At 37.7% G+C, this 10,657-nt stretch overlaps 2 pseudogenes; one reads left to right on the top strand and one right to left on the bottom strand.

Moving 5' to 3' along the window:
- The first annotated feature begins 874 nt into the window (after positions 1 to 874).
- On the top strand, positions 875 to 4,552 carry LOC149016135 (pentatricopeptide repeat-containing protein At3g09650, chloroplastic-like; annotated as a pseudogene).
- A 2,562-nt stretch (positions 4,553 to 7,114) lies between these two features.
- Positions 7,115 to 10,047, bottom strand: LOC149016136 (L-type lectin-domain containing receptor kinase IX.1 pseudogene; annotated as a pseudogene).
- Positions 10,048 to 10,657: the final 610 nt, after the last annotated feature.

Raw genomic sequence — 10,657 nt, forward strand, 5'->3', positions numbered from 1 at the left:
AGAGTGGGAAGTGATAAGTTAGAATGCGATTAGCATCAAGGTGCGAAATCATTTAACATGATACCTTCTCAGGCCTAAATCATTCGGACATAATTGGAATGATTATCTGTTCACTTTGAAGATTTTATTACAAAATCCTTTCATAATTTAAATTGTTTCCATAAATTATTTCATATATATACTCTTCCCTAATCACATTTGGCATGTTGTCTTTTGAGGCCTAAATTATAGAATGTAATTGGTAAGATTGCACATTAATATTGAAGATTTTGCTATAAAATGTCTTCCTAATTTGAATTATTTCTAGAAATTATACTATGTAGATTCTCCTCCTAATTACATTTAGCACATTACTTTTTGAGTCTTGAATCATTGGGATAGAATTGGAAAAATTGTCTATTGATCCTAAAGATTCGCGAGAGAAATCGCCTAAAAATGGCAAGAAATAGCATAAAAATCGCAACAAAAAAAAAAGGAAAATATTGATATTTTTCTATATATCACGATATATCACGAGAAATCGGCGATATCCTGCCAGATCGAATTCGATCGTTGGGTTCGCTTTCACCCAAAGACTCGAAATCACCGAATTTTAGTGATATATCGCCAAAATTCGATGACTTTGCTTACCTTGATTAGCATGTAGTGTTGGTAGTACATTCTTCGTCTAGTAATAGAAAATTTGAGAAAATTATGATTAGCTATTTTCAGTTTTATATCACAAAAGTAGCCACTCAATCAATTAATTCTCCCGGAAAAATAATATATCTTAATTAATAAAACTAGTTAAATTGAGTTTCAATTTTACAGAATTAACCAAAACAATGATTTTTCACCTTTTGACATTTTTACTGTAAAAACTAACCATATAGACATGGCGAAGAAAATATCCAAACGGGTAAAAAAAATAGTGATTTTTCTCCTTTGGATAAAATAATGATTTTTTCCTTCAGAGTGGTTAATTTCGGGGATAAAAATATCCAGGCGAGATATAAAAAGAAACAGTCATTGTTTTGATTAGTTTTGTAAACTTAAAATCAGCTTTAGCAAGTATTGTTAATTGAACATCGAGACTGTCTTGGTTAGTTTTGTTAACTAAAACATTTAAATGATATCCAATGAAAAATCTCTTACAAAAGGGAAGGTAATCTGCAGTCAGTGTCTCGACAAGAGCAGCAAACGCAAATCTCAAATTGTCCATAGTCACTATCAATTAAAACAGTGATGGAAAGGGAGGTTCATGGCCATCTGAGTTTCAAGTTTGAGTAATGTCTTGGTTATAGAGTATAAATATTCTCTTCCTTTTCATGGTGCTACCGTATGTAGTTGTAAAAAAGAACTACTAGTTAGATAGGACTGCTAACTGATCACGGGTAGAGGATTGTGCTCTCATGCAATCCCTTCATTGTATATTTAGGTTGTTTGGAAATACACTCCCCTTCTAAAATTATAGTAGAGGAGTGTAAGAAGAGCACAATTCTTGACGTACGATACTAATTTGCTAACCCTACGTATAATTGTCGTAATAGCTCGAGTTGTATAGAGTTTGTTAATCACCTGTCTTTATTATAATGAATCAAGCATTGAATTTGTACTTCATAGAATTACTATTGTCCTCCTCATTTCAATCCAAAGGGGCTATTAAGTGTTAGTGTACAATGACCATTTTGTCCTCCTTTAAATTCAAGGATTAACGCATAAAGCTCATTTTATCCTTTATTATATGAGACATACGTAAAACCAAGGTTTAAAGTATCCCACGATACCGTGCGATACTAGCCGATATGTATCCGTATTTGATCCAACCGATACGATACATTTCGATACGTTTCTCCATTGAATTACACTAAAATACGTTAGCTAGAGCGATACAACACTCGATACAGGACGATACGTCTCTTAAAATCAAATGACCGATGCAATACTCGATACCGATACTCTAATCCTTGCGTAAAACTACCACTTTGACGTCATTGTTGAGCCATGAAACTGAAAAAAATATGAAGTGGGTTACATATACAAGTGCTAACCATTGAAAAATATGAGAATGAGACACTTCTCATCATGGATTGATTCATCTCTCCTACCAGCCCTTCCTTTAAAGAACAAAGGCTTGTGGTTGTTCCAGGTTGGCTAAATTAACTTAGAAAGGATTCATTAATGAAGGAATACTTGATATCTATGCAATCCAGCCAATTGTTCATGAAAAGCCCTCACTAAAAGCTATTAGCAGTTGTCTCAACCTAGTTGTTGAGCCAAATCAGCTTGATTTAGCCAGAAGCTTCTATCGCATTCGAAGAAGATGCTTGACTTGAAGCCTAACACCTGCATTTTCAATATCTTGGTCAAGCATCATTGAAAGAATGGGATTTTGCTTGGCACTGCAAGCAGCGTAAGGTGAGGATTAAATCTGGATTTTTTTCATTAAATCCTTATCGTAGATATTACCCACGTGCAACAAAAATGCTTTTAAGTGCCATTCACTCGGTTTACTTGCTTTAACCTGGACCAGGAAGGTTCAAACCGAACCAAACCAAACAATCATCTTCTTCTCTGTTTAATTGCTCTCAACCAAAATTCAGACTGAAGTCGAAGAGTCATCACAGTACAATCCCATTGTTTTTCACCCCAACTACTGCAACTCTCCAACATTGCAGGTTCTCCCCATTTTTTTATTTTTATTTATTTTTATTTATTTTTATTTTTTCTCTTTCAATCTCCTTATTTTAAAATGTATGGATCAGTTACACCATAGGCAATGAAGTATTTCTTCTCCTCTGTGAAAACAACATATCTGATTAAAAATTGGATTGAGGAGTTGGGAGAAAGAAAAAAGCATGCTCCATGATGTGTTAGAAATTAACGTTTTTGTTTAGATTTGTAGTCATACTTAGATAAGACGTTTCATCATTGCGTTCAACACCTGCTCACTGATGCTTTGGTCTTTACAGAGGGAAGGCTATATCTATTAGAAAGGAGTCTTCTTTTTCTTTCAGCCTAAATCGTCAACTGATTGTGGGCTTCTTGAAACCTCAGCAGGAAAGTGCTTGTTACCATTTTATTTACAGATTTATAAAGCAAATAAATCAGAAGCCCTTCTTAGATGAATAGTAAACAGGAGAATAGTCGAAATTTTTAGAGTTCAATTTGGTTTTGCAACCTCGGAAACCTAGAGTCCAACATATCCATTGAATGATTCAATTAAGACAATACATTTAACACATCCAGTGCTACATCCGATCAATGTGGCGTGCTGAAAGAGTGGATTTCTTGTTGACTCTTCGAATGAGTTATTTGATGCCTCCCAGTCCCTCATGAAACAGGATGATGGATTACCAGGTTGATCAAATCTGTCATATCTCTGCAACATCTGACGAATTGCCTCCTGTTGCTGAAAGTCTGATTCAAATTTTGTATTTTGGAAAGCAAGAGCTATTGTAGTCGTACAGATTCTTAGGAACTGATCAATAACATGTTTGTACGGTGATGACTCTTCGACTTCAGTCTGGATTTTGGTCGAGAGTAATTAAACAGGGAAGAAGATGATGGTTTGGTTTGATATGAACTTTCCTGGTCGGGTTAAAATAAGTAAACCAAATGAATAATACTTAAAAGCATTTTTGTTGTACATGGGTAATATCTACGGTAAGGATTTAATGAAAAAAAAACCAGATTTAATCTTCACCTTACGCGGCTTGCAGCAGTGCCACAAGCAAAATCCGAAAGAACGGAAACCTCGATTCGGCTTTCTTTTTTTTTTTTTTTTGGTAAGGATTCGGCTTTTGAAGTTTATAGAAGAGATGGGGAAGTCTACAGCATCAAGCCTAAATTTAATCACGTACTCTACTGTAATGGGTGGTCTCTGTGAAACTGGAAGACTTAAAAGAAGCAATCAAATTGTTTGAGGAAAAGTGTCCAAAGATAAAATCTTACCTGATGCTCTAACCTATAATATATCTTGATCAGGATTCTGCCGAGGAGGAAAAGTGGATCGAGCTAATAAGATAATAGATTTAATGGGTAATAATGCATCCAGCCGAAAGTCTATTCAATTACTCTGCTCTGATGCATGGATTGTCTAAGGAAGGGAGAACACAAGAGGTTATAGAGGTTTTTAATGAGATGAAAAGCTCTGGTTTGGAACCTGATGCTATTGGCCATACTACTATAATCAATTGCTTCTGTAGGAAAAGAGATGAAGGAAAAGGGATGCGGAACTGATATTGTGACCATTGATGTGATTCTTGGAGGCCTATGCAGAGAAAAAAGGTTTAATTTCTTGTGCAAGGAAATGGAAAACGCAAACAAGTTGTTGGGTGTCAAGCTAGAAAGGGGGTTTATGCCTCATTTTGCAACTTCGAATGAGCTGCTGATCAGTCTGTGATGCTGGAATGGTGGCAGATGCAACTGAGGCACTGAACAGGTTAGGAATAAGAGGTTTTAAACCAGAGCTTGCTGTGTGGGTTCGCTTGATTGAATTGATCTGTAGAGAAAGGAAACTACATGTGGCATTTAACTGCTTGATGACTTGGTTACTCCAGAAACAAGTTAATACCTTAAACAAACACTTCTTCTTCTTTTACCCCCTAAAATTTAGTGGAAAGAGTCCAATGAGATAATCAACTGCCACTGCAAAAAAGCGACTCAATTACAAGCATGAAATATGGATGCCCTTTTTAGGTCATCCTGCAACTCCACCATTGGGCTTCTTTGGGATGAAGAAATTCACATTCGCATATTTATCCATGCCTTTCTTTCGTGACTGGGTTAGTTTCCTGTGCTATAGAGCAGCTCCCCTGGAGATTTCTTCAATATCTGTCTCCAGACTTGAAGCTTAATTTTGTCTTGGAAAGCTAACCAAGGCTGAAGGGTAACACAACCACAATGCCTGAAAGCCTGCATCTGATTAATGGAAGGAATCTAGTGGCAGGAAGATCAGGGTCAAGAAATTGGGAAGAAAGTTATTCAGATCACCCAACCACAATGCCTGTTGGTGATTTTCATTTGGACAAGAAATGGAGCAGCTTGTAAATTATACAACAAGCAATTGGCTTTGTTGAGATTCCTTTCATTTGTATGCTAAATGCTACTGCAAATATTTGGTCTGTTCAAGCAGGAATTTTTCTTTGTTGAAATAAAAGCTTAGTTAACTCTTATAAGACCAAGACCTAAGGTAGAATTGCTAATATCATCATACAAGAAGGATCACAGAATAGAATGATGGAAATTTGATTGATTTAGTGTTGAACAAGTAAAGAGGCCAGAGTATGTTTCCAGAAAGTTTCAAAACAAGGCTGCTTTGAAGACAAAAGTGCTTCAGAACATGCCAACCAAGATGCAGAAGAATAACTGGAGTATATGCTAGAACATTTGGTATCAAAAAGCTAAGATGCTTCTTACCTTAGCTTTGATGCAGTTTAAGAATCCTAAGCCATTTGCATTGGCAATGCTTGGACGAGCAGTTGATGATAAGATTGAGTCATGAACTTTCAAAGTTTCAATTCATCGGAAACAATTTTCCTGTCTGTTGATGTAAATGCTCCCTGCACTCCCAATCAAAAAGCATTATCTTGGCCCTAGTAATAGTCCATGATTCATCACAATGAATTTAAATTGGTTTCTTTACTTTGAGTACAGAATGGTGGATCCCAAGGCCACTGCATGTTAAAATTAAGCTCTTGAAATGGTTGAAGTGATCCTTCATGTGAAAAAGAGCAGCTAACTCCAGCAAAAAGATGGGGGCAAAACGAAAAAGCATTAAAGCTATACTAAGAAATTGGGAAAATTTTCCTACAATTACATTCTAATCATTACACACATCCTGTTGTATTCTTTCCTTTGTAGAACTGTCAGATGGCAGGAAACAGCAATTTCAGGTCAAGATGTGTATGCTATAGTCAGTCCCATTACTAGTGAAAGCTCACCTAACAGACTCATTTAGAAGAGGAAAGAGAGTTTATCTAACTACACAGTATTGGACAATCACATATGTTTCTCTAATTGTTTTTAGCAGTGGACGGATTCAAATTGTTGAGATAAACCCAAGAAATATCATATGAATCAGCATAGATAAAGTTAATATTGACCTAAAATGCCAGGAAATTTCTGTGATCATGAGTGACAACATCTAATATGGTGGAGTTTGAAGCACTTAAAATAGGCAATGACAGACATCTGAGGTCACACGATATAATGCGGTGGATGTGTTTGTGGCACACTGATGGCAGCCTCCAATGTAGAGATAGTAAGGTCAAGGCGGTCTTGAGTTCGAACCTTCATCTCTTCACTGCTTCCCCCCCCCCATCTGGTAGGTCTATGAGCCCCAATCCTTGTGACTGCTAAGATGATGACCAAAAGAAAAAATGTAATGCTCAATATTAGAACTTAACAATGTACCAGTTGCTAACCAAACTTTGATGTGTTAACATACCCAGACTCATGGGGTGCAAAAAAACTGCCGCAATAACACTCCCCTCAAAAAAATAATAATAATAATAAGACGGAAGCTAAGTCCCAGGTACTTGGGTTTTCTCTGTAATTCTTGGATTTGGAGATGGTTGGGTTGGAGGGTCTGGTTTTGGGGTGGTGGACTTGAGATATAGCAGAGGAGAGATCCATAGAAGCAAAGACGAGGAAAATGCAGAAAAGAACTGACAGGTGCTTGATCGGAACTTCCACGAAGTAGGTGGGAAGTACTTAAAGCTGAAGGAGAGATATAACTCATTTGATGGGGATTGCAAGCCGTTAATCATAATTTGTGTGCCAACTGTTCAATAAAATGAGTTTTAAGAGAAGCACGTCCATAATTCTTGAAGCGCTGAAAGCAGTAGTATCGTAAAGTCCAAATTACATTTGGACCAAACAGGCTAAGCCAATAACTTGGATCCTCTACACATTGATGCATTCGAAATCTAATTGTTGTCCTTCCTATTCTTTTTCTATAAAAAAATGGATATCAGTAGGAGGACTTTTTCGGGTTAAGTCAATAGAAGGATCACCCCTTACTACTATGATAACCATTTCATATCTTTTATCACCCGATAGTCATGCTAGCCATATCACAATATGGCCTGATCACAAAGACGCACGATGTCTTGTAACATGTCAAGATTAACACTATATTAGGTGGTCTTGTATTGACAATGATTTAGTGTTGGATCCAGCTTGTAAGTGGAGTCAGTTGCACAAAGAAGAGGACAAGAAGCAATGATATGATAGTGGCAGAGGAATTGTGTCATATTGCTAAATGAACACATCATAATGATGATCATGCTATATCACGGGATTGGTGTAGCACAATCCCATGATATGGCATGAGCTGAAAAAAAGAATGATGCAGATATGATAAATTCAAAAGAATGTCATCTATTATGGTGATACCTACACAAGGAAACTTAATACAGGGAATAGTACAGAATCCAGAATACAATCGCAATATTACAACCATTAGAGAATCTTGCTAATAGAAAGATACGCTAGGTTGCAAAAGAGAAAAATAAACAAGGTATGCAGTTCAAAAGTATATTGAAAGAGAGTGGTTGTGGATGAAGTGGGGAGAGACTGCAATATCCGTGAGCTTCAGACATTAGATATCTACTTGACGTGGATTACTCAAGAGTGTTATAGCAGGAGAAGATGAATCAACTTATGACCAGTTTAATTGGAGGAATTGGTGGTGCCACTGCTAGATGAAGGTTGAGATGATGCAAGTGAGAATGTAGACATATTTGTGGGCACAGGCATCTTACGTGGGAGAATGGGCAATGCAGAATCAAATTGGAGAACATTGATAGCTTTTTTAATGGAAGGTCGCAGTTTATGGTTTGGATGAGCACACCATAAGCCAACAACCATCAAATGCTCGACTTGTCTCTTATCAAAATCCATACCTTGAGTTGGGTCAGCAGCTTCAAGATGTTTTTGTGTTCCATAGAGCTCCCAAACCCAGTCTACCAAATTCACTTCAGTTGGGTCTGCTCTAATCTCAATGGGCCTTCTCCCACAGGCAATTTCTAAGAGAACAATGCCAAAGCTGTAGATATCAGATTCTTTGGTAGCCTTGCCACTACTTAAATATTCAGGAGCCATGTATCCCATGGTACCAGCTATATTGGTCATTTGTGTTTGTGGAGCTGCATTATTGTCTCCCATGTTACCAGCTACAGTGATGGTTGCTTGTGAGTACTGCTCCTCATGTTCCACAAGCCTAGCCAGACCGAAATCCCCAAGTTTAGCATTGAAATAGTTATCTAGAATTACATTGCTAGATTTGATATCCCTGTGAACAATGCATTGTTCCCACTCTTCATGCAAATACTGTAATGCAGAGGCCAAGTCAAGTGCTATTTTGTACCTCAGATCCCATGCCAAGGAACCCCTGTTTTGGAATAGATGGAAATCCAGGCTTCCATTGGGCAAGAACTCATACACAAGAAGTAGCTCTTTCTTCTGGTGGCACCAACCAATAAGTTGCACAAGCTTTCTATGCCGCAATCGACTAATGATCTTAACCTCCGATGCATATTCCTTTGTTCCTTGTTTAGACCCCTTAGAGATCCTCTTCACAGCAATATCCTTATTGAGATCACTTAAGAAGCCTCTGTAGACCCCTCCAAATCCTCCCTCTCCAAGCTTTTGTTCCTCATCAAAGTTCCTAGTTGCTCTAGCCAATTCAGCAAATGTGAACTCCCTAGGTCCCATGGGCAGATCTAAGATGACTTCATTTTCTGCTTTGCTCTGTTGTTTATTTCTCCAAACCCAAAGCACACCCAAGACAGTACTGATCACTGCAACACCTCCGGCCACAGCCAGTCCCACAACCATCGCTACATTTGTAACCTTCGCAATATTCTCAATCACCAAACTCGAACTGAAATCCCAGGAATTGAGTTGATGTATCTCAGCATTATACCCTGTCGATGAAGAGAATCCAACAGTGACATTTTCTGGTAGAATTTTACTGAGATCAACAATGGAGCTGACACTACAGTTCCCACAAGAAAGAGATTTATTAGCACAAGTCAATGCAACACTCAATTTGTGGGAACTTGAATCATAATCAACCCAAGCCTCTCAAGGCATACGATTAGCTCTCATCTTGCTCCAGAAAGAAAAATTAAAACATGTGGTGGTGTTTACAGATCTAGCAGAAGAGATGTCGATACCTATGTGATTATAGCTGGGGTCCCAATCAGGATTCAAGAAAGTATCAATCTCCACCGCAATGACAGAATTGTTGGTTGGGTTACCATTTCCGTCGAAAAGACCAAGACCACCACCGTGATAAGACTCGCTGATTACAGAATTATTGGGAGCAAGGAAGAAAGCAAGCCCATCTCCATAGCAGTTTACGCAGCCTTCTTGAGTATCTCCCAAGGTGAAGACGAAATGGGTTGTGAAGTTGGTTAAGTTTCCACTCTTCTTATCCCAAAGCTGAACTGGAGTATTATAAATCACACCACCTGTGCTATCAGTAAGGCCTACGCCAAGTCTATTTACAGTGAGGTCGATCACTGGATCAGAGAGTGTTGCATTTCCCTGGAGCACGATGCTGCCATCAACCACTACTGAGTTGCTGAAATTGGTAAAATTGAAACTCAACGAGGTTGCAGGAGGGAGGGTTAAAAGGAAAAAACAGAATGAGCACTGCAAGAGGAGATAGTTGCAGTTCCCTGATGAGATAAGAACCATGATTTTGGTTGATGGCTTGAAGCTGAAGATTATCAAGGGAACTAAAGATTTGTAATTCCTTGCAGCTGATATAGTGAAACGCTTCAGAAAGGGAAGCTCTCGGTGTCTGATACTGGAGTATTATAAAACGGTCCACGGCTATCAGTAGGGGCTTGATCGGGTCGATTTTCTTTGAGGTCGATTAGTTGATCAGAGACCTTTCCATCTTCCTTGGTGACGATGCCATGAGATTCTGATCCACGGAAACTAGAAAAAGAGAAGCTCATGATATTGCAAGAGGGACAATCTTGACAACCAAAACCAATAAATGAAGTGGGCAATTCCCTGATAGTATGAGACACATGATTTTAGTTTGAAGTTTCATGGAACTGAGAGATTATAAACAGGAAGAAAAAAGAAAAAAAATTTGTAAACGAGAGATTATAAAATTTCCGTGCATGACTTGGAGAAATGGTTGGCCGAGTCAACTAAAACATAGAATGATCGCAACTCAGTCTGAGTCCTTCCATGAGCCAGGTCAATGGTTTTGAACTTCAGACTAACCCAGAGCAGAGTCAAAATTGAACACTTTTAATAATGAATTTGAATCACTTCTTCCGTGATCGTTTGGGGGAGAACTAGTATATTTTGGCTACATATATTATGTAAGCCCATGTAAGTTTCATCATTATTTTATCATATTTGAACATAAAATTTACAATAAAATATAAATAAATCATAAAAACTTCTCAGTGGAGAGGTCATGGGTTCAACTCTTGCGGACGACAAAACTCCCTCTGAAGATGTAATCAAGATGTGCAAAAGCTGGCCCGAATGAACCTCATACACCAAAAAAATAATAATAATAATAATGATTTTTTCCTTCAGTGTGGTTGATTTAAGAGATATAAAAATATTCAAGGGGTATAAAAAAAACTCACTGTTTTGAGTTGTTTTATAAGCTTAAACTCAGGATTAGCTAGTTTTG

Source organism: Hakea prostrata, chromosome 5 (assembly GCF_041222555.1).
Source record: "Hakea prostrata isolate BN-2017 chromosome 5, UWA_Hpros_2, whole genome shotgun sequence".
Lineage (NCBI taxonomy): Eukaryota > Viridiplantae > Streptophyta > Magnoliopsida > Proteales > Proteaceae > Hakea > Hakea prostrata.